This window comes from Oncorhynchus clarkii, chromosome 28, assembly GCF_045791955.1.
Source record: "Oncorhynchus clarkii lewisi isolate Uvic-CL-2024 chromosome 28, UVic_Ocla_1.0, whole genome shotgun sequence".
NCBI classification, from domain to species: Eukaryota; Metazoa; Chordata; class Actinopteri; order Salmoniformes; family Salmonidae; genus Oncorhynchus; species Oncorhynchus clarkii.
The window spans coordinates 10,417,897-10,440,513 of record NC_092174.1 but is presented as its reverse complement, the minus strand read 5'-3'; the positions used below and the strand labels follow the sequence as shown (position 1 = coordinate 10,440,513).

The window sequence follows — 22,617 nt, the reverse complement described above, 5'->3', positions numbered from 1 at the left end:
GCCAAAGTCAGCCACACCCTTAGTATTCCACTCATTGGGTTTCCGTAGTGTAGTGGTTATCACGTTCGCCTAACACGCGAAAGGTCCCCGGTTCGAGACCGGGCGGAAACACATTTTAACAAATTGGTCCTTCGCACTTCTCAGTATTTGCTATTCAGACTTTAGTTTCAGTAGTGTATTGGTTATCACGTTCGCCTCACACGCGAAAGTCAGTCACACCCTTAGTTTTCCAATCATTCGGTTTCCGTAGTGTAGTGGTTATCACGTTCGCCTCACACGCGAAAGGTCCCCGGTTCGAAACCGGGCGGAAACATTTTGTAATATTCAATATTTCCCAATGCCCAGAGGCTAGCATTTGGTTTGAAACAGTTGAGGTTTGTCTAAACCTTGCTGTCTACCTCTCCGACCTGTGGATCAATGTTGCCGTTTTTTTGGGGACCTCCACCATGCGATCTGTATGAATGTGACCAGACTGACAGCTTCTCTGAGCCAGGCAAATTCATTTATCAGGGTCATTGTAATGGATATATCCAAAGAAATGGCAATATAATCCAAGGTAAAACAAACAAAAATGTAGATCGTTTTCTGTCATTTCAGCTGCTTGATGTGATTGTGTGATAGATTTAGTTGGCTGGCTAGCAAAGGAAAAGAAGCTAGCCTGCATAGGTACAGTGCATTCGGAAAGTTTTCAGACCCCTTACTTTTTTCCACATTTTGTTACGTTACAGCCTTATACTAAAATGGATGAAATAAAATAAAATCTATCTACACACAATACCACATAATGACAAAGCGATAACATATAGTTTTTATTAATGAAAAAAATATTTTAAAAATACCTTATTTACATACATTTTCAGACCCTTTGCTATGAGGCTGGAAATTGAGCTCAGGTCCATCCTGTTTCCATTGATCATCCTTGAGATGTTTCTTCAACTTGATTGGAGTCCACCTGTGGTAAATTCAAATGATTGGTCATTTCTGCAGCATTGAAGGTACCCAAGAACACAGTGGCTTCCATCACTCTTAAATAGAAGAAGTTTGGAACCACCAAGCCTCTTCCAAGTTCCGGCTGCACACGATAATTCCCGGCTTCTCATGTCTACCTCACATAATATCCCAAATTGAGTACCACAGAAAGAGCCATAATACCCATTAAATATTTTAAAAATACCTTATTTACGTACGTTTTCAGACCCTTTGCTATGAGGCTGGAAATTGAGCTCAGGTCCATCCTGTTTCCATTGATCATCCTTGAGATGTTTCTTCAACTTGATTGGAGTCCACCTGTGGTAAATTCAAATGATTGGTCATTTCTGCAGCATTGAAGGTACCCAAGAACACAGTGGCTTCCATCACTCTTAAATGGAAGAAGTTTTGAACCACCAAGCCTCTTCCAAGAGCCGCTGCACACAATAATTCCCGGCTTCTCAAGCCTTATTGTTTAATTAATTGACTAAGTAATTTCTGATTTCATTAGGTTCTGAGAGCGATAAATGTCCCACCCAGCCAAAGTCAGCCACACCCTTAGTATTCCACTCATTGGGTTTCCGTAGTGTAGTGGTTATCACGTTCGCCTAACACGCGAAAGGTCCCCGGTTCGAGACCGGGCGGAAACACATTTTAACAAATTGGTCCTTCGCACTTCTCAGTATTTGCTATTCAGACTTTAGTTTCAGTAGTGTATTGGTTATCACGTTCGCCTCACACGCGAAAGTCAGTCACACCCTTAGTTTTCCAATCATTCGGTTTCCGTAGTGTAGTGGTTATCACGTTCGCCTCACACGCGAAAGGTCCCCGGTTCGAAACCGGGCGGAAACATTTTGTAATATTCAATATTTCCCAATGCCCAGAGGCTAGCATTTGGTTTGAAACAGTTGAGGTTTGTCTAAACCTTGCTGTCTACCTCTCCGACCTGTGGATCAATGTTGCCGTTTTTTTGGGGACCTCCACCATGCGATCTGTATGAATGTGACCAGACTGACAGCTTCTCTGAGCCAGGCAAATTCATTTATCAGGGTCATTGTAATGGATATATCCAAAGAAATGGCAATATAATCCAAGGTAAAACAAACAAAAATGTAGATCGTTTTCTGTCATTTCAGCTGCTTGATGTGATTGTGTGATAGATTTAGTTGGCTGGCTAGCAAAGGAAAAGAAGCTAGCCTGCATAGGTACAGTGCATTCGGAAAGTTTTCAGACCCCTTACTTTTTTCCACATTTTGTTACGTTACAGCCTTATACTAAAATGGATGAAATAAAATAAAATCTATCTACACACAATACCACATAATGACAAAGCGATAACATATAGTTTTTATTAATGAAAAAAATATTTTAAAAATACCTTATTTACATACATTTTCAGACCCTTTGCTATGAGGCTGGAAATTGAGCTCAGGTCCATCCTGTTTCCATTGATCATCCTTGAGATGTTTCTTCAACTTGATTGGAGTCCACCTGTGGTAAATTCAAATGATTGGTCATTTCTGCAGCATTGAAGGTACCCAAGAACACAGTGGCTTCCATCACTCTTAAATAGAAGAAGTTTGGAACCACCAAGCCTCTTCCAAGTTCCGGCTGCACACGATAATTCCCGGCTTCTCATGTCTACCTCACATAATATCCCAAATTGAGTACCACAGAAAGAGCCATAATACCCATTAAATATTTTAAAAATACCTTATTTACGTACGTTTTCAGACCCTTTGCTATGAGGCTGGAAATTGAGCTCAGGTCCATCCTGTTTCCATTGATCATCCTTGAGATGTTTCTTCAACTTGATTGGAGTCCACCTGTGGTAAATTCAAATGATTGGTCATTTCTGCAGCATTGAAGGTACCCAAGAACACAGTGGCTTCCATCACTCTTAAATGGAAGAAGTTTTGAACCACCAAGCCTCTTCCAAGAGCCGCTGCACACAATAATTCCCGGCTTCTCAAGCCTTATTGTTTAATTAATTGACTAAGTAATTTCTGATTTCATTAGGTTCTGAGAGCGATAAATGTCCCACCCAGCCAAAGTCAGCCACACCCTTAGTATTCCACTCATTGGGTTTCCGTAGTGTAGTGGTTATCACGTTCGCCTAACACGCGAAAGGTCCCCGGTTCGAGACCGGGCGGAAACACATTTTAACAAATTGGTCCTTCGCACTTCTCAGTATTTGCTATTCAGACTTTAGTTTCAGTAGTGTATTGGTTATCACGTTCGCCTCACACGCGAAAGTCAGTCACACCCTTAGTTTTCCAATCATTCGGTTTCCGTAGTGTAGTGGTTATCACGTTCGCCTCACACGCGAAAGGTCCCCGGTTCGAAACCGGGCGGAAACATTTTGTAATATTCAATATTTCCCAATGCCCAGAGGCTAGCATTTGGTTTGAAACAGTTGAGGTTTGTCTAAACCTTGCTGTCTACCTCTCCGACCTGTGGATCAATGTTGCCGTTTTTTTGGGGACCTCCACCATGCGATCTGTATGAATGTGACCAGACTGACAGCTTCTCTGAGCCAGGCAAATTCATTTATCAGGGTCATTGTAATGGATATATCCAAAGAAATGGCAATATAATCCAAGGTAAAACAAACAAAAATGTAGATCGTTTTCTGTCATTTCAGCTGCTTGATGTGATTGTGTGATAGATTTAGTTGGCTGGCTAGCAAAGGAAAAGAAGCTAGCCTGCATAGGTACAGTGCATTCGGAAAGTTTTCAGACCCCTTACTTTTTTCCACATTTTGTTACGTTACAGCCTTATACTAAAATGGATGAAATAAAATAAAATCTATCTACACACAATACCACATAATGACAAAGCGATAACATATAGTTTTTATTAATGAAAAAAATATTTTAAAAATACCTTATTTACATACATTTTCAGACCCTTTGCTATGAGGCTGGAAATTGAGCTCAGGTCCATCCTGTTTCCATTGATCATCCTTGAGATGTTTCTTCAACTTGATTGGAGTCCACCTGTGGTAAATTCAAATGATTGGTCATTTCTGCAGCATTGAAGGTACCCAAGAACACAGTGGCTTCCATCACTCTTAAATAGAAGAAGTTTGGAACCACCAAGCCTCTTCCAAGTTCCGGCTGCACACGATAATTCCCGGCTTCTCATGTCTACCTCACATAATATCCCAAATTGAGTACCACAGAAAGAGCCATAATACCCATTAAATATTTTTAAAATACCTTATTTACGTACGTTTTCAGACCCTTTGCTATGAGGCTGAAAATTGAGCTCAGGTCCATTCTGTTTCCATTGATCATCCTTGAGATGTTTCTTCAACTTGATTGGAGTCCACCTGTGGTAAATTCAAATGATTGGTCATTTCTGCAGCATTGAAGGTACCCAAGAACACAGTGGCTTCCATCACTCTTAAATGGAAGAAGTTTTGAACCACCAAGCCTCTTCCAAGAGCCGCTGCACACAATAATTCCCGGCTTCTCAAGCCTTATTGTTTAATTAATTGACTAAGTAATTTCTGATTTCATTAGGTTCTGAGAGCGATAAATGTCCCACCCAGCCAAAGTCAGCCACACCCTTAGTATTCCACTCATTGGGTTTCCGTAGTGTAGTGGTTATCACGTTTGCCTAACATGCGAAAAGTCCCCGGTTCGAGACCGGGCTGAAACACAATTTAACAAATTGGTCCTTCGCACTTCTCAGTATTTGCTATTCAGACTTTAGTTTCAGTAGTGTATTGGTTATCACGTTCGCCTCACACGCGAAAGTCAGTCACACCCTTAGTTTTACAATCATTCGGTTTCAGTAGTGTAGTGGTTATCACGTTCGCCTCACACGCGAAAGGTCCCTGGTTCGAAACCGGGCGGAAACATTTTGTAATATTCAATATTTCCCAAAGCCCAGAGGCTAGCATTTGGTTTGAAACAGTTGAGGTTTGTCTAAACCTTAATGTCTACCTCTCCGACCTGTGGATCAATGTTGCCGTTTTTTTGGGGACCTCCACCATGCGATCTGTATGAATGTGACCAGACTGACAGCTTCTCTGAGCCAGGCAAATTCATTTATCAGGGTCATTGTAATGGATATATCCAAAGAAATGGCAATATAATCCAAGGTAAAACAAACAAAAATGTAGATCGTTTTCTGTCATTTCAGCTGCTTGATGTGATTGTGTGATAGATTTAGTTGGCTGGCTAGCAAAGGAAAAGAAGCTAGCCTGCATAGGTACAGTGCATTCGGAAAGTTTTCAGACCCCTTACTTTTTTCCACATTTTGTTACGTTACAGCCTTATACTAAAATGGATGAAATAAAATAAAATCTATCTACACACAATACCACATAATGACAAAGCGATAACATATAGTTTTTATTAATGAAAAAAATATTTTAAAAATACCTTATTTACATACATTTTCAGACCCTTTGCTATGAGGCTGGAAATTGAGCTCAGGTCCATCCTGTTTCCATTGATCATCCTTGAGATGTTTCTTCAACTTGATTGGAGTCCACCTGTGGTAAATTCAAATGATTGGTCATTTCTGCAGCATTGAAGGTACCCAAGAACACAGTGGCTTCCATCACTCTTAAATAGAAGAAGTTTGGAACCACCAAGCCTCTTCCAAGTTCCGGCTGCACACGATAATTCCCGGCTTCTCATGTCTACCTCACATAATATCCCAAATTGAGTACCACAGAAAGAGCCATAATACCCATTAAATATTTTTAAAATACCTTATTTACGTACGTTTTCAGACCCTTTGCTATGAGGCTGAAAATTGAGCTCAGGTCCATCCTGTTTCCATTGATCATCCTTGAGATGTTTCTTCAACTTGATTGGAGTCCACCTGTGGTAAATTCAAATGATTGGTCATTTCTGCAGCATTGAAGGTACCCAAGAACACAGTGGCTTCCATCACTCTTAAATGGAAGAAGTTTTGAACCACCAAGCCTCTTCCAAGAGCCGCTGCACACAATAATTCCCAGCTTCTCAAGCCTTATTGTTTAATTAATTGACTAAGTAATTTCTGATTTCATTAGGTTCTGAGAGCGATAAATGTCCCACCCAGCCAAAGTCAGCCACACCCTTAGTATTCCACTCATTAGGTTTCTGTAGTGTAGTGGTTATCACGTTCGCCTAACATACGAAAGGTCCCCGGTTCGAGACCGGGCGGAAACAGATTTTAACAAATTGGTCCTTCGCACTTCTCAGTATTTGCTATTCAGACTTTAGTTTCAGTAGTGTAGTTGTTATCACGTTCACCTCACACGCGAAAGTCAGTCACACCCTTAGTTTTCCACTCATTCGGTTTCCGTAGTGTAGTGGTTATCACATTCGCATCACATGCGAAAGGTCCCCGGTTCGAAACCAGGCGGAAACATTTTGTAATATTCAATATTTCCCAATTCCCAGAGGCTAGCATTTGGTTTGAAACAGTTGAGGTTTGTCTAAACCTTGCTGTCTACCTCTCCGACCTGTGGATCAATGTTGCCGTTTTTTTGGGGACCTCCACCATGCAATGTGTATTAATGTGACCAGACTGACAGCTTCTCTGAGCCAGGCAAATTCATTTATCAGGGTCATTGTAAGGGATATATCCAAAGAAATGGCAATATAATCCAAGGTAAAACAAACAAAAATGTAGATCGTTTTCTGTCATTTCAGCTGCTTGATGTGATTGTGTGATAGATTTAGTTGGCTGGCTAGCAAAGGAAAAGAAGCTAGCCTGCATAGGTACAGTGCATTCGGAAAGTTTTCAGACCCCTTACTTTTTTCCACATTTTGTTACGTTACAGCCTTATACTAAAATGGATGAAATAAAATAAAATCTATCTACACACAATACCACATAATGACAAAGCGATAACATTTAGTTTTTATTAATGAAAAAAATATTTTAAAAATACCTTATTTACATACATTTTCAGACCCTTTGCTATGAGGCTGGAAATTGAGCTCAGGTCCATCCTGTTTCCATTGATCATCCTTGAGATGTTTCTTCAACTTGATTGGAGTCCACCTGTGGTAAATTCAAATGATTGGTCATTTCTGCAGCATTGAAGGTACCCAAGAACACAGTGGCTTCCATCACTCTTAAATAGAAGAAGTTTGGAACCACCAAGCCTCTTCCAAGTTCCGGCTGCACACGATAATTCCCGGCTTCTCATGTCTACCTCACATAATATCCCAAATTGAGTACCACAGAAAGAGCCATAATACCCATTAAATATTTTAAAAATACCTTATTTACGTACGTTTTCAGACCCTTTGCTATGAGGCTGGAAATTGAGCTCAGGTCCATCCTGTTTCCATTGATCATCCTTGAGATGTTTCTTCAACTTGATTGGAGTCCACCTGTGGTAAATTCAAATGATTGGTCATTTCTGCAGCATTGAAGGTACCCAAGAACACAGTGGCTTCCATCACTCTTAAATGGAAGAAGTTTTGAACCACCAAGCCTCTTCCAAGAGCCGCTGCACACAATAATTCCAGGCTTCTCAAGCCTTATTGCTTAATTAATTGACTAAGTAATTTCTGATTTCATTAGATTCTGAGAGCGATAAATGTCCCACCTAGCCAAAGTCAGCCACACTCTTAGTATTCCACTCATTGGGTTTCCGTAGTGTAGTGGTTATCACGTTCGCCTAACACGTGAAAGGTCCCCGGTTCGAGACCGGGCGGAAACACATTTTAACAAATTGGTCCTTCGCACTTCTCAGTGTTTGCTATTCAGACTTTAGTTTCAGTTGTGTATTGGTTATCACGTTCGCCTCACACGCGAAAGTCAGTCACACCCTTAGTTTTCCAATCATTCGGTTTCCGTAGTGTAGTGGTTATCACGTTCGCCTCACACGCGAAAGGTCTCCGGTTCAAAACCGGGCGGAAACATTATTCAATATTTCCCAATTCCCGACTGTTCGAAACAGTTGAGGTTTGTCTAAACCTTGCTGTCTACCTCTCCGACCTGTGGATCAATCCAAAGAAATGGCAATATAATCCAAGGTAAAACAAACAAAACTGTAGATCGTTTTCTGTAGTTTCAGCTGCTTGATGTGATTGTGTGATAGATTTAGTTGGCTGGCTAGCAAAGGAAAAGAAGCTAGCCTGCATAGGTACAGTGCATTCGCAAAGTTTTCAGACCCCTTACATACATAAGGGAACATTTCGGCATTTCGTGTATGATCGGTGAAAAAGTCCATATTGCAAATGTACGGTCCCTTACTAGACGTCCGAAATCGTTTGTAAAATTCGCGGTCGGCGTCGGGCCGTGCGGTAGGGCCAGACCTACCGGGAAGTCATCAAATGAACTTTGTCGGACATTCGGTTTCCGTTTTATAAAATAAACAAGTTTTGGACCATTTTTCCGCTATCCCGGAAATTCCCACAAGAGGGCATACGGAATCATATGGCAATTTGGCAAAACATCACGAATCACGACGGGGCCTTATCTCGAAAACGGAAAATATTTTGAAGCCGAAACTTGGTGAGCGTAGGTTTGGCATAATGGGCAGTTGGCCCCGAACAAGATGGCGTCTAGGCCTCGACGGTTTTTGAGTTATGGCCATTTTTCTGGGATTAAAGGTCCTAAATGGAAATAGAGAAATTATTTTTCCACTTCAGGTCAAAGTCAAGGAGCCTCCGGTGTCAATAAAAAAAGAACCAGCCATTTATCTATCGTCATTTAAGAGAAACGGAACAATGACAACTTGGTGATGGTCACAAATAGGCGTTTTTTTTTTTCAACGGTTACAGATCCAGTTGCAGGGTGTTCATACGAATCTTTTTAAAGTGTGCTGCGGAGCTCTGCGAGATTTCTGTGATTTTCTATGATTTTCTGAAATAACACACACATACTAAACCCTCCGTAAATAACTCAGTTCTTAACGTAAAGACTTAAAACTCAGGATTATGTAAAAGCATACCCCAATGAGGATATGTGGTGACTTATAGCTTCCTGTGCCAACCGGAAGTGCCATAATTGGTGTCTCAGGGCTGTTTCGAATGGTTAAAAAAGTCAGATCTGTCCAAAACTTCATATATGTGTTTAGGCAACCCCCATGAACTGTAAATCAGTCATTTTTCCCCAAAAAAATCAAAGGAAAAAAAAATCACACTAAAACACAACTTGAATGGAGGGACGTATTGGGGTGCGTAGAGACAGACAGTGGCTGCAATAGTTAGCTTTGTTCGAGCTAAAAAAGAACCGTCAGACCTAGAGTTCCGAAACTTTAGAAACCTGTTCTAGACCTCCGGTCGATGGTGCGTGGTGAGTTACGTGGCTCTAGACGGTTCTCGGACCGAGAAACAGCCTCGTACATTTGCAATACCTTCAATTCATTTTGACCATTACGAAAATGACGACGTTTAGAAAAGTCTCAGAGACGCAAGGCTAGGTGCATTGAAACCGGCTCGGCCCATAGAGACGGACCCCAACGTTTCTGTCCGATAGCTCGTTCAAGGACCCCGTAGCAAGGCATGGAAAAAAGTGGATTTTCAGCACCAATTAGGGTTTTTCTCGGACACCAAATGACCTATCGAGCCGAAACTCGGGATTCGGGGTCGCCTCACATAGGACTTCACATAATGTCCGAACTGGACCCGCAGCTAGAACGTAACTATGTGTTTTACCTTTTTATTATGTTTTAAACTAAAGGCGCTGTGAATTAAGGGACTGCTCTGACATATGTGATAGTTGGCTTCTAAATGAGTAGGAAAAAGTGGGTTTGGTGTCATAATGACATCTAATTGACTGATGGACACTGACTTGCTAGTTGACTTTTGTGCATTTGCAATATGTTTAAACGGAGAGGGACCATCACCAAAATGGCATCTTGAAATCAACACAAAAAATGGCATCACCATAGTCTCCAGACTGTGCTGAGTTCAACGAGCTATCCCGCTTGACCGTAGCTCGCTCGGTCTAAGCGCAACGACCATTAGAAAAGTAGGCCCAAAATGAAGCCTGCCCCACAATGTCATTTGCTTTTGAGTGACAGTGAGAGAACCGTTAAGGTGAGAAGAAAAATTACACCACATGAATGTTCCTAAGATCCTCCCGATCCGTGCAAGCCTAACCTTGACCGTGTGGCATTAACCCTTAACAGTAAAACAGTGTTTTTTGATCTCACAGATTACAGTGTCATCTCTCCCCATAGGAATACATTGCCTGCACCCCTAATTTCAACCTGAAGTCTATATGGGTTATGAATGCCGTATGAACCTGTCTTCGGTACCAGTCCATCAGGCCACTATGAGGTCTACCTGTGTTGATTCTAAGCTTCCTGGACTAAGCGGAAGTGGTTAAAATGCCCCTAAAAGTGTTTACCCATACCCTGCCTGCAGTTTGATAGACATAGTGCATTCAACCCTGTGTAAATCAGTCAATTCTTAACGTAAGGACTTAAAACTCAGGATTCTGTAACAGCATACCCCAATGAGGATATGTGGGGATTTATAGCTTCCTGTGCCAACCGGAAGTGCCATAATTGGTGTCTCAGGGGCTGTTTCGAAGGGTTAAAAAAGTCAGATCTGTCCAAAACTTCATATATGTGATTAGGCAACCCCCATGAACTGTAAATCAGTCATTTTTCCCCAAAAAATTCAAAGGAAAAAAAAATTACACTAAAACACAACTTGGAAGGAGGGACGTATTGGGGTGCGTAGAGACAGACAGTGGCTGCAATAGTTAGCTTTGTTCGAGCTAAAAAAGAACCGTCAGACCTAGAGTTCCGAAACTTTAGAAACCTGTTCTAGACCTCCGGTCGATGGTGCGTGGTGAGTTACGTGGCTCTAGACGGTTCTCGGACCGAGAAACAGCCTTGTACATTTGCAATACCTTCAATTCATTTTGACCATCACGAAAATGACGACGTTTAGAAAAGTCTCAGAGACGCAAGGCTAGGTGCATTGAAACCGGCTTGGCCCATAGAGACGGACCCCAACGTTTCTGTCCGATAGCTCGTTCAAGGACCCCGTAGCAAGTCATGGAAAATAGTGGATTTTCAGCACCAATTAGGGTTTTTCTCGGACACCAAATGACCTATCGAGCCGAAACTTGGGATTCGGGGTCACCTCAGCTAGGCCAACACATAACATAAGAAATGGACCCGCAGCTAGAACGTAACTACGTGTTTTATGGTTTTTTTATGGTTTGAACCCAAGGCGTTGTGAATTTTGGGCCAGCTCTGAAGTATGTAATAGTTGGCTACTAAACGAGTTGGAAAAAGTGGGTTTGGTGTCAGTTTGTATCAGTTTGGTGTCAGAATGATATCTAATTGACGGATGGACTCTTGTCCACTTGACTCTTGTACATTTGCAATATGTTTAAACAGTGAGGTACCATCACCAAAAGCGACATTCTGAAATCAACCCTAACGAGCGATTGAGATGAACCAGAATCACTGCAAAGCCATCCCGAGTTCATCGGGCCAGTCAATTTCACATTCCTGCAGGATTTTTATAGCATGACCAATTCGTGATGGTACCTGCCCATTAAAACATATTGCAAATGCACAGTGACTTTGAAAAAGTAAGGAAACATAAACAAAAAAAAATCTTTTTTTTTTTTTTGGGGGTGACCAGTTGCACTGGCATTTGCAATATGATTCTATAGTGAAAAAACATCACCAAAAGCGACATTCTGAAATCTACCCAAACGAGCCATTGAGATGACCCAGAATCACTGCAAAGCCATCCCGAGTTCATCGGGCTAGTCAATTTCACATTCCTGCAGGATTTTTATAGCATGACCAATTCGTGATGGTACCTGCCCATTAAAACATATTGCAAATGCACAGTGACTTTGAAAAAGTAAGGAAACATAAACAAAAAAAATCCCCCAAATTTTTTTTGGGGTGACCAGTTGCACGTGCATTTGCAATATGATTCTATAGTGAAAAAACATCACCAAAAGCGACATTCTGAAATCTACCCAAACGAGCCATTGAGATGACCCAGAATCACTGCAAAGCCATCCCGATTTCATCGGGCCAGTCAATTTCACATTCCTGCAGGATTTTTATAGCATGACCAATTCGTGATGGTACCTGCCCATTAAAACATATTGCAAATGCACAGTGACTTTGAAAAAGTAAGGAAACATAAACAAAAAAAATCCCCCAAAATTTTTTTTTAGGTGACCAGTTGCACGTGCATTTGCAATATGATTCTATAGTGAAAAAACATCACCAAAAGCGACATTCTGAAATCAACCCAAACGAGCGATTGAGATGACCCAGAATCACTGCAAAGCCATCCCGATTTCATCGGGCCAGTCAATTTCACATTCCTGCAGGATTTTTATAGCATGACAAATTCGTGATGGTACCTGCCCATTGAAACATATTGCAAATGCACAGTGACTTTGAAAAAGTAAGGAAACATAAACAAATGGACATAATGAAATCAACATTTTTTTTATTTTTGGGTGACCAGTTGCACGTGCATTTGCAATATGATTCTATAGTGAAAAAACATCACCAAAAGCGACATTCTGAAATCTACCCTAACGAGCGATTGAGATGAACCAGAATCACTGCAAAGCCATCCCGAGTTCATCGGTCCAGTCAATTTCACATTCCTGCAGGATTTTTATAGCATGACCAATTCGTGATGGTACCTGCCCATTGAAACATATTGCAAATGCACAGTGACTTTGAAAAAGTAAGGAAACATAAACAATTTTTTTTTTTGGGGGGTTACCAGTTGCACATTTCAGATCACCAGTTGCACATTTCAGATCACCAGTTGCACATTTCAGATCACCAGTTGCACGGAGGAAAATCGTTACTTTTGACTTTGACTTTTGACTTCCTATGACATCATATTGCAAATGGACAAAACATATGCCTTATGCACAAGTAAAACAAAAAAAAATTATGATAATACAAGTTGACAAAGGTATAGTTTGAGCAAAGTATAGTTTGAATTTTGAGCATGACAAATTCGTGATGGTACCTGCCCATTAAAACATATTGCAAATGCACAGTGACTTTGAAAAAGTAAGGAAACATAAACAAATGGACATAATGAAATCATCATTTTTTTTTTCCGGTTACCAGTTGCACGCGCATTTGCAATATGATTCTATAGTGAAAAAACATCACCAAATGGACATGATGAAATCAACACAACGAGTGATGGAAATGAACAACTATCACTGCCCGGCCGTCCCGAGTTCATCAGTTCAGTCAAAATTGACTTTTGACTTTGACTTTTGACTTCCTATGAAATCATATTGCAAATGGACAAATCATATTCCTTATGCACAAGTAAAAAAAAAAAATTCTGATAATAACATTTTACAAAAGTATATTCATACACTTCTTACACATGATTAATTGTCTTAAAATCGAAACAATTTCGAAAAACGGTCCAGAAAGCACTTTTTTTAGTTTTTAAAGTTTTAAAAAAAAATCTAATTTTCGACTTTTGACATCCTATTAAATCATATTGCAAATGGACAAAACATATGCCTTATGCACAAGTAAAAAAAAAAAAAAAAAATTATGATAATAAAATACGAATAAAGTATGTTGATACAGTTCTTATACGTGTGTAATTGACACAAAATTCGAAAGAATTTTGAAAAACGGTCCAGAAAGCACTTTTTTAAGGGTGTCTGAAGTTTTTTATAAAATTTTGACATTTTCGACTTTTGACATCCTATTAAATCATATTGCAAATGGACAAAACATATGCCTTATGCACAAGTAAAAAAAATAAATAAATGATAATAAAGTATAACTAAAGTATGTTGATAAAGTTCTTATACATGTGTAATTGACAAAAAAATCGAAAGAATTTCGAAAAAAGGCCCAGAAAGCACTTTTTTAAGGGGTGGAAAGTTTTTGAAAAAAATATCCTTTTTTCAAAATTTTGCTTTTGGATGTTGACTTGGGTTACATTTCCAACATGAAAAACCCAGGTGGAGCGCACTCGCCCCCTGTTGGATTTTTGAAGTGTTACAATTGGCAATTGCCATATGGCATTTGCCATATACTTTGCACGAATCAACGCCGCTTTGGGTGGTATTGGACATCGTGTATATGGTTTGTCCAATGCCAATATCTTGCCATTCATTTTTGTACAATTCAGGGGGGTATTCCCTTACTTTTTTCCACATTTTGTTACGTTACAGCCTTATACTAAAATGGGTGAAATAAAATAAAATCTATCTACACACAATACCACATAATGACAAAGCGATAACATATCGTTTTTATTAATGAATTAAAAAAAAAAAAATACCTTATTTACATTCCGTTCCAATTTTCTGGAAGCTTGCTTCAGAGCTCGGGTATTTTCTGTGTACCAGGGAGCTAGTTTCTTATGAGAAATGTTTTTAGTTTTTAGGGGTGCAACTGCATCTAGGGTATTGCGCAAGGTTAAGTTGAGTTCCTCAGTTAGGTGGCTAACTGATTTTTGTCCTCTGGCGTCCTTGGGTAGACAGAGGGAATCTGGAAAGACATCAAGGAATCTTTGTGTTGTCTGTGAATTTATAGCACGACTTTTGATGATCCTTGGTCGGGGTCTGAGCAGATTATTTGTTGCAATTGCAAACGTAATAAAATGGTGGTCCGATAGTCCAGGATTATGAGGAAAAACATTAAGGTCCACAACATTTATTCCATGGGACAAAACAAGGTCCAGCGTATGACTGTGACAGTGAGTGGGTCCAGAGACATGTTGGACAAAACCCACTGAGTCGATGATGGCTCCGAAAGCCTTTTGGAGTGGGTATGTGGACTTTTCCATGTGAATATTAAAGTCACCAAAGATTAGAATATTATCCGCTATGACTACAAGGTCCGATAGGAATTCAGGAATTGAAGGTACCCAAGAACACAGTGGCTTCCATCACTCTTAAATGGAAGAAGTTTTGAACCACCAAGACTCTTCCAAGGGCCGCTGCACACAATAATTCCCGGCTTCTCAAGCCTTATTGCTTAATTAATTGACTAAGTAATTTCTGATTTCATTAGGTTCTGAGAGCGATAAATGTCCCAGCTAGCCAAAGTCAGCCACACCCTTAGTATTCCACTCATTAGGTTTCCATAGTGTAGTGGTTATCACGTTCGCCTAACACGCGAAAGGTCCCCGGTTCAAGACCGGGCGGAAACACATTTTAACAAATTGGTCCTTCGCACTTCTCAGTATTTGCTATTCAGACTTTAGTTTCAGTAGTGTAGTGGTTATCACGTTCGCCTCATACGCGAAAGTCTGTCACACCCTTAGTTTTCCACTCACTCGGTTTCGGTAGTGTAGTGGTTATCACGTTCGCCTCACACGCGAAAGGTCTCCGGTTCAAAACCGGGCGGAAACATTTTGTAATATTCAATATTTCCCAATGCCCAGAGGCTAGCATTTAGTTTGAAACAGTTGAGGTTTGTCTAAACCTTGCTGTCTACCTCTCCGACCTGTGGCTCAATCCAAAGAAATGGCAATATAATCCAAGGTAAAACAAACAAAAATGTAGATCGTTTTCTGTCATTTCAGCTGCTTGATGTGATTGTGTGATAGATTTAGTTGGCTGGCTAGCAAAGGAAAAGAAGCTAGCCTGCATAGGTACAGTGCATTCGGAATGTTTTCAGACCACTTACTTTTTTCCACATTTTGTTACATAGCCTTATACTAAAATGGATTAAATAAAATAAAATCTATCTACACACAATACCACATAATGACAAAGCGATAACATATAGTTTTTATTAATGAAAAAAATATTTAAAAAATACCTTATTTACATACATTTTCAGACCCTTTGCTATGAGGCTGGAAATTGAGCTCAGGTCCATCCTGTTTCCATTGATCATCCTTGAGATGTTTCTTCAACTTGATTGGAGTCCACCTGTGGTAAATTCAAATGATTGGTCATTTCTGCAGCATTGAAGGTACCCAAGAACACAGTGGCTTCCATCACTCTTAAATGGAAGAAGTTTTGAACCACCAAGCCTCTTCCAAGAGCCGCTGCACACAATAATTCCAGGCTTCTCAAGCCTTATTGTTTAATTAATTGACTAAGTAATTTCTGATTTCATTAGGTTCTGAGAGCGATAAATGTTCCACCCAGCCAAAGTCAGCCACACCCTTAGTATTCCACTCATTGGGTTTCCGTAGTGTAGTGGTTATCACGTTCGCCTAACACGCGAAAGGTCCCCGGTTCGAGACCGGGGAGAAACACATTTTAACAAATTGGTCCTTCGCACTTCTCAGTATTTGCTATTCAGACTTTAGTTTCAGTAGTGTATTGGTTATCACTTTCGCCTCACACGCGAAAGTCAGTCACACCCTTAGTTTTTCACTCAGTCGGTATCCATAGTGTAGTGGTTATCACGTTCGCCTCACACACGACAGGTCCCCGGTTCGAAACCGGGCGGAAACATTTTGTAATATTCAATATTTCCCAATGCCCAGAGGCTAACATTTGGTTTGAAACAGTTGAGGTTTGTCTAAACCTTGCTGTCTACCTCTCCGACCTGTGGATCAATGTTGCCGTTTTTTTGGGGACCTCCACCATGCGATCTGTATGAATGTGACCAGACTGACAGCTTCTCTGAGCCAGGCAAATTCATTTATCAGGGTCATTGTAATGGATATATCCAAAGAAATGGCAATATAATCCAAGGTAAAACAAACAAAAATGTAGATCGTTTTTTGTCATTTCAGCTGCTTGATGTGATTGTGTGATAGATTTAGTTGGCTGGCTAGCAAAGGAAAAGAAGCTAGCCTGCATAGGTACAGTGCATTCGGAAAGTTTTCAGACCCCTTACTTTTTTCCACATTTTGTTACGTTACAGCCTTATACTAAAATGGATGAAATAAAATAAAATCTATCTACACACAATACCACATAATGACAAAGCGATAACATATAGTTTTTATTAATGAAAAAAATATTTTAAAAAGACCTTATTTACATACATTTTCAGACTCTTTGCTATGAGGCTGGAAATTGAGCTCAGGTCCATCCTGTTTCCATTGATCATCCTTGAGATGTTTCTTCAACTTGATTGGAGTCCACCTGTGGTAAATTCAAATGATTGGTCATTTCTGCAGCATTGAAGGTACCCAAGAACACAGTGGCTTCCATCACTCTTAAATGGAAGAAGTTTGGAACCACCAAGCCTCTTCCAAGTTCCGGCTGCACACGATAATTCCCGGCTTCTCATGTCTACCTCACATAATATCCCAAATTGAGTACCACAGAAAGAGCCATAATACCCATTAAATATTTTAAAAATACCTTACTTACGTACGTTTTCAGACCCTTTGCTATGAGGCTGGAAATTGAGCTCAGGTCCATCCTGTTTCCATTGATCATCCTTGAGATGTTTCTTCAACTTGATTGGAGTCCACCTGTGGTAAATTCAAATGATTGGTCATTTCTGCAGCATTGAAGGTACCCAAGAACACAGTGGCTTCCATCACTCTTAAATGGAAGAAGTTTTGAACCACCAAGCCTCTTCCAAGAGCCGCTGCACACAATAATTCCAGTCTTCTCAAACCTTATTGTTTAATTAATTGACTAAGTAATTTCTGATTTCATTAGGTTCTGAGAGCGATAAATGTCCCACCCAGCCAAAGTCAGCCACACCCTTAGTATTCCACTCATTGGGTTTCCGTAGTGTAGTGGTTATCACGTTCGCCTAACACGCGAAAGGTCCCCGGTTCGAGACCGGGCGGAAACACATTTTAACAAATTGGTCCTTCGCACTTCTCAGTATTTGCTATTCAGACTTTAGTTTCAGTAGTGTATTGGTTATCACGTTCGCCTCACACGCGAAAGTCAGTCACACCCTTAGTTTTTCACTCAGTCGGTTTCCGTAGTGTATTGGTTATCACGTTTGCCTCACACGCGAAAGGTCCCCGGTTCGAAACCGGGCAGAAACATTTTGTAATATTCAATATTTCCCAATGCCCAGAGGCTAACATTTGGTTTGAAACAGTTGAGGTTTGTCTAAACCTTGCTGTCTACCTCTCCGACCTGTGGATCAATGTTGCCGTTTTTTTGGGGACCTCCACCATGCGATCTGTATGAATGTGACCACACTGACAGCTTCTCTGAGCCAGGCAAATTCATTTATCAGGGTCATTGTAATGGATATATCCAAAGAAATGGCAATATAATCCAAGGTAAAACAAACAAAAATGTAGATTGTTTTTTGTCATTTCAGCTGCTTGATGTGATTGTGTGATAGATTTAGTTGGCTGGCTAGCAAAGGAAAAGAAGCTAGCCTGCATAGGTACAGTGCATTCGGAAAGTTTTCAGACCCCTTACTTTTTTCCACATTTTGTTACGTTACAGCCTTATACTAAAATGGATGAAATAAAATAAAATCTATGTACACACAATACCACATAATGACAAAGCGATAACATATAGTTTTTATTAATGAAAAACATATTTTAAAAATACCTTATTTACATACATTTTCAGACCCTTTGCTATGAGGCTGGAAATTGAGCTCAGGTCCATCCTGTTTCCATTGATCATCCTTGAGATGTTTCTTCAACTTGATTGGAGTCCACCTGTGGTAAATTCAAATGATTGGTCATTTCTGCAGCATTGAAGGTACCCAAGAACACAGTGGCTTCCATCACTCTTAAATAGAAGAAGTTTGGAACCACCAAGCCTCTTCCAAGTTCCGGCTGCACACGATAATTCCCGGCTTCTCCTGTCTACCTCACATAATATCCCTAATTGAGTACCACAGAAAGAGCCATAATACCCATTAAATATTTAAAAAATACCTTATTTACGTACGTTTTCAGACCCTTTGCGATGAGGCTGGAAATTGAGCTCAGGTCCATCCTGTTTCCATTGATCATCCTTGAGATGTTTCTTCAACTTGATTGGAATCCATCTGTGGTAAATTCAAATGATTGGTAATTTCTGCCGCACTGAAGGTACCCAAGAACACAGTGGCTTCCATCACTCTTAAATGGAAGAAGTTTTGAACCACCAAGCCTCTTCCAAGAGCCGCTGCACACAATAATACCCGGCTTCTCAAGGCTTATTGCTTAATTAATTGACTAAGTAATTTCTGATTTCATTAGGTTCTGAGAGCGATAAATGTCCCACCCAGGAAAAGTCAGCCACACCCTTAGTATTCCACTCATTAGGTTTCCGTAGTGTAGTGGTTATCACGTTCGCCTAACACGCGTAAGGTCCCCTGTTCGAGACCGGGCGGAAACACATTTTAACAAATTGGTCCTTCGCACTTCTCAGTATTTGCTATTCAGACTTTAGTGTCAGTAGTGTAGTGGTTATCACGTTCGCCTCACACGCGAAAGTCAGTCACACCCTTAGTTTTCCACTCATTCGGTTTTCGTAGTGTAGTGGTTATCACGTTCGCCTCACACGCGAAAGGTCCCCGGTTCGAAACCGGGCGGAAACATTCTGTAATATTCAATATTTCCCAATGCCCAGAGGCTAGCATTTTTTTTGAAACAGTTGAGGTTTGTCTAAACCTTGCTGTCTACCTCTCCGACCTGTGCATCAATGGTGCCGTCTTTTTGGGGACCTCCACCATGCGATCTGTATGAATGTGAACAGACTGACAGCTTCTCTGAGCCAGGCAAATTCATTTATCAGGGTAATTGTAATGGATATATCCAAAGAAATGGCAATATAATCCAAGGTAAAACAAACAAAAATGTAGATCGTTTTCTGTCATTTCAGCTGCTTGATGTGATTGTGTGATACATTTAGTTGGCTGGCTAGCAAAGGAAAAGAAGCTAGCCTGCATAGGTACAGTGCATTCGGAATTTTTTCAGACCGCTTACTTTTTTCCACATTTTGTTACGTTACAGCCTTATACTAAAGTGGATTAAATAAAATAAAATCTATCTACACACAATACCACATAATGACAAAGCGATAACATATAGTTTTTATAATGAAAAAAATATTTTAAAAATACCTTATTTACCTAAATTTTCAGACCCTTTGCTATGAGGCTGGAAATTGAGCTCAGGTCCATCCTGTTTCCATTGATCATCCTTGAGATGTTTCTTCAACTTGATTGGAGTCCACCTGTGGTAAATTCAAATGATTGGCCATTTCTGCAGCATTGAAGGTACCCAAGAACACAGTGGCTTCCATCACTCTTAAATGGAAGAAGTTTGGACCCACCAAGCCTCTTCCATGTTCCGGCTGCACACGATAATTCTCGGCTTCTCATGTCTACCTCACATAATATCCCAAATTGAGTACCACAGAAAGAGACATAATACCCATTAAATATTTTAAAAAATACCTTATTTACGTACGTTTTCAGACCCTTTGCTATGAGGCTGGAAATTGAGCTCAGGTCCATTCTGTTTCCATTGATCATCCTTGAGATGTTTCTTCAACTTGATTGGAGTCCACCTGTGGTAAATTCAAATGATTGGTCATTTCTGCAGCATTGAAGGTACCCAAGAACACAGTGGCTTCCATCACTCTTAAATGGAAGAAGTTTTGAACCACCAAGCCTCTTCCAAGAGCCGCTGCACACAATAATTCCCGGCTTCTCAAGCCTTATTGCTTAATTAATTGACTAAGTAACTTCTGATTTCATTAGGTTCTGAGAGCGATAAATGTCCCATCCAGCCAAAGTCAGCCACACCCTTAGTATTCCACTCATTAGGTTTCCGTAGTGTATTGGTTATCACGTTCGCCAAACACGCAAAAGGTCCCCGGTTCAAGACTGGGCAGAATTACATTTTAACGAATTGGTCCTTCGCACTTCTCAGTATTTGCTATTCAGACTTTAGTTTCAGTAGTGTAGTGGTTATCACGTTCGCCTCCACCTGTGGTAAATTCAAATGATTGGTCATTTCTGCAGCATTGAAGGTACCCAAGAACACAGTGGCTTCCATCACTCTTAAATGGAAGAAGTTTTGAACTACCAAGCCTCTTCCAAGAGCCGCTGCATACAATAATTCCCGGCTTCTCAAGCCTTATTGCTCAATTAATTGACTAAGTAATTTCTGATTTCATTAGGTTCTGAGGTTCACGTTCGCCTAACAAGCAAAAGGTCCCCGGTTCGAGACCGGACGAAAACACATTTTAACAAATTGGTCCTTCGCACTTCTCAGTATTTGCTATTCAGACTTTAGTTTCAGTAGTGTAGTGGTTATCACGTTCGCCTAACACTCGAAAGGTCCCCGGTTCGAGACCGGGCGGAAACACATTTTAACAAATTGTTCCTTCGCACTTCTCAGTATTTGCTATTCAGACTTTAGTTTCAGTAGTGTAGTGGTTATCACGTTCACCTCACACGCGAAAGTTAGTCACACCCTTAGTTTTTTTCTCATTCGGTTTCTGTAGTGTAGTGGTTATCAGGTTCGCCTCACACGCGAAAGATCCCCGGTTCGAAACCGGGCAGAAACATTTTGTAATATTCAATATTTCCCAATGCCCAGAGGCTAGCATTTGGTTTTAAACAGTTGAGGTTTGTCTAAACCTTGCTGTCTACCTCTCCGACCTGTGGATCAATGTTGCCGTTTTTTTGGGGACCTCCACCGTGCGATCTCTATGAATGTGACCAGACTGACAGCTTCTCTGAGCCAGGCAAATTCATTTATCAGGGTCATTGTAATGGATATATCCAAAGAAATGGCAATTTAATCCAAGGTAAAACCAACAAAAATGTAGATACCTTTTCTGTCATATCAGCTGCTTGATGTGATTGTGTGATAGATTTAGTTGGCTGGCTAGCAAAGGAAAAGTAGCTAGCCTGAAACCTTGTCTAAAGATTGTTGTGCGTAATGATGGTGACAGGTGTGCGTAATGAAGGGCAGCCTGGCGAAGTAGAGAGTGGGAGCATGGTTGACAGTACCCCCTCCCCCCACCCTCTAGGGGTGCCACCCGGTGTCCCACCTGGGCGAGCCTGACAGACCGGCCACGGCATGGGCGCTGGAGAAGCCGGCTGGAGCGTAGAAGGCCGATGAACCGGCAGAGGCGTGGGAGGCTAGCGAGACGGCTCAGGTGTGGGAGCCTGACAATGTGGCTGAGGCGTGAGAGCCCAGTGATCCCGCTGAGGTGTGGGAATCCGACGAACCTGCTGAGGCGCGGGAGCCTGATGGCCGGCTGAAGCATGACTTGGGGTGGGCGCATGCCGAGCCCACCTAGGCAAGACGACCTCTCGAGCCAGCTACGGCGTGGATGCCCAACGAGCTAGCTGAGGCACCTCCGGTTCCCTCGGCAATAGCACCCAGACTCCACGTCACCAACCAAAACTCCATGATGCTTCTGCAAGGGTCGACGCTGGAGTCAAGAAGGAAGTACAGGGAGTGAACGTTTAATTAGCACCTCGAGCGCAAGAGAGGGAGAGTGGGAGCAGGCATGACACACATCAAACTCTGCTCCTTGTAGCACCGAATCCGCTCCTTAATTTTTTAAAACGTCGTCCTTTCTCTCTTCAGTTCTTTCAAACTCCATGTCACTCTCATCAGTTTCACGTTCTGAGCTACTGAAGTATGGTTTTCAATTTTCTACTTGACACCCAAAATCTTCTCTTTCCCAAAGGTTTAACTTGTACCCTCGACCTTTCCCCCATCTTCTTCCTTGTCAGTTTCACCTTTCGAACTGCTGTAGCACTCCTCTCTTTTTCTAGGTTTTTTCCCCCTTTGTTTCTTCAACTTTTCCACTTTCTTCCACAAGTCC

At 41.0% G+C, this 22,617-nt stretch overlaps 21 non-coding genes across 21 annotated transcripts; all 21 read left to right on the top strand.

Moving 5' to 3' along the window:
- Positions 1-38: 38 nt before the first annotated feature.
- On the top strand, positions 39-111 carry trnav-aac (transfer RNA valine (anticodon AAC)). The gene has a single exon. It is a non-coding gene; the product is annotated as a tRNA-Val (tRNA).
- Positions 112-240: 129 nt separating this feature from the next.
- On the top strand, positions 241-313 carry trnav-cac (transfer RNA valine (anticodon CAC)). Its single transcript has one exon. It is a non-coding gene; the product is annotated as a tRNA-Val (tRNA).
- Positions 314-1,546: 1,233 nt separating this feature from the next.
- Positions 1,547-1,619, top strand: trnav-aac (transfer RNA valine (anticodon AAC)). The gene has a single exon. It is a non-coding gene; the product is annotated as a tRNA-Val (tRNA).
- A 129-nt stretch (positions 1,620-1,748) lies between these two features.
- On the top strand, positions 1,749-1,821 carry trnav-cac (transfer RNA valine (anticodon CAC)). Its single transcript has one exon. It is a non-coding gene; the product is annotated as a tRNA-Val (tRNA).
- A 1,233-nt stretch (positions 1,822-3,054) lies between these two features.
- trnav-aac (transfer RNA valine (anticodon AAC)) lies at positions 3,055-3,127 on the top strand. The gene has a single exon. It is a non-coding gene; the product is annotated as a tRNA-Val (tRNA).
- A 129-nt stretch (positions 3,128-3,256) lies between these two features.
- trnav-cac (transfer RNA valine (anticodon CAC)) lies at positions 3,257-3,329 on the top strand. Its single transcript has one exon. It is a non-coding gene; the product is annotated as a tRNA-Val (tRNA).
- A 1,233-nt stretch (positions 3,330-4,562) lies between these two features.
- Positions 4,563-4,635, top strand: trnav-aac (transfer RNA valine (anticodon AAC)). Its single transcript has one exon. It is a non-coding gene; the product is annotated as a tRNA-Val (tRNA).
- Positions 4,636-4,764: 129 nt separating this feature from the next.
- trnav-cac (transfer RNA valine (anticodon CAC)) lies at positions 4,765-4,837 on the top strand. Its single transcript has one exon. It is a non-coding gene; the product is annotated as a tRNA-Val (tRNA).
- A 1,233-nt stretch (positions 4,838-6,070) lies between these two features.
- trnav-aac (transfer RNA valine (anticodon AAC)) lies at positions 6,071-6,143 on the top strand. Its single transcript has one exon. It is a non-coding gene; the product is annotated as a tRNA-Val (tRNA).
- A 129-nt stretch (positions 6,144-6,272) lies between these two features.
- trnav-cac (transfer RNA valine (anticodon CAC)) lies at positions 6,273-6,345 on the top strand. Its single transcript has one exon. It is a non-coding gene; the product is annotated as a tRNA-Val (tRNA).
- A 1,233-nt stretch (positions 6,346-7,578) lies between these two features.
- On the top strand, positions 7,579-7,651 carry trnav-aac (transfer RNA valine (anticodon AAC)). The gene has a single exon. It is a non-coding gene; the product is annotated as a tRNA-Val (tRNA).
- A 129-nt stretch (positions 7,652-7,780) lies between these two features.
- Positions 7,781-7,853, top strand: trnav-cac (transfer RNA valine (anticodon CAC)). Its single transcript has one exon. It is a non-coding gene; the product is annotated as a tRNA-Val (tRNA).
- Positions 7,854-15,013: 7,160 nt separating this feature from the next.
- On the top strand, positions 15,014-15,086 carry trnav-aac (transfer RNA valine (anticodon AAC)). The gene has a single exon. It is a non-coding gene; the product is annotated as a tRNA-Val (tRNA).
- A 129-nt stretch (positions 15,087-15,215) lies between these two features.
- trnav-cac (transfer RNA valine (anticodon CAC)) lies at positions 15,216-15,288 on the top strand. Its single transcript has one exon. It is a non-coding gene; the product is annotated as a tRNA-Val (tRNA).
- A 784-nt stretch (positions 15,289-16,072) lies between these two features.
- trnav-aac (transfer RNA valine (anticodon AAC)) lies at positions 16,073-16,145 on the top strand. The gene has a single exon. It is a non-coding gene; the product is annotated as a tRNA-Val (tRNA).
- Positions 16,146-17,580: 1,435 nt separating this feature from the next.
- Positions 17,581-17,653, top strand: trnav-aac (transfer RNA valine (anticodon AAC)). Its single transcript has one exon. It is a non-coding gene; the product is annotated as a tRNA-Val (tRNA).
- A 129-nt stretch (positions 17,654-17,782) lies between these two features.
- On the top strand, positions 17,783-17,855 carry trnav-cac (transfer RNA valine (anticodon CAC)). Its single transcript has one exon. It is a non-coding gene; the product is annotated as a tRNA-Val (tRNA).
- Positions 17,856-19,088: 1,233 nt separating this feature from the next.
- trnav-aac (transfer RNA valine (anticodon AAC)) lies at positions 19,089-19,161 on the top strand. Its single transcript has one exon. It is a non-coding gene; the product is annotated as a tRNA-Val (tRNA).
- Positions 19,162-19,290: 129 nt separating this feature from the next.
- On the top strand, positions 19,291-19,363 carry trnav-cac (transfer RNA valine (anticodon CAC)). The gene has a single exon. It is a non-coding gene; the product is annotated as a tRNA-Val (tRNA).
- A 1,704-nt stretch (positions 19,364-21,067) lies between these two features.
- Positions 21,068-21,140, top strand: trnav-aac (transfer RNA valine (anticodon AAC)). The gene has a single exon. It is a non-coding gene; the product is annotated as a tRNA-Val (tRNA).
- A 129-nt stretch (positions 21,141-21,269) lies between these two features.
- On the top strand, positions 21,270-21,342 carry trnav-cac (transfer RNA valine (anticodon CAC)). Its single transcript has one exon. It is a non-coding gene; the product is annotated as a tRNA-Val (tRNA).
- Positions 21,343-22,617: the final 1,275 nt, after the last annotated feature.